Here is a 202-nt window from a genome sequence, read left to right as displayed (position 1 = left end):
CAGAAACGTCAAAAGAATGTCTATGTCTAATAGCACATAATTTATTTAAAATCATATGAAAAATTTTCCTTTGCTACTTGAAACATTAAATTTCAAAAAGAATCTGTATTTTGGAAACAAAATAACTGCTGCTACACAGGATGATTCTTTATAACCAGCGATAAGTCCAGTTCCAGGGAATCCCATGACATCTTCTCACCTC

Source organism: Mastomys coucha, unplaced genomic scaffold (assembly GCF_008632895.1).
Source record: "Mastomys coucha isolate ucsf_1 unplaced genomic scaffold, UCSF_Mcou_1 pScaffold20, whole genome shotgun sequence".
NCBI classification, from domain to species: Eukaryota; Metazoa; Chordata; class Mammalia; order Rodentia; family Muridae; genus Mastomys; species Mastomys coucha.
The sequence above is the reverse complement of the archived record's forward strand: the minus strand, read 5'-3'. Positions refer to the sequence as shown.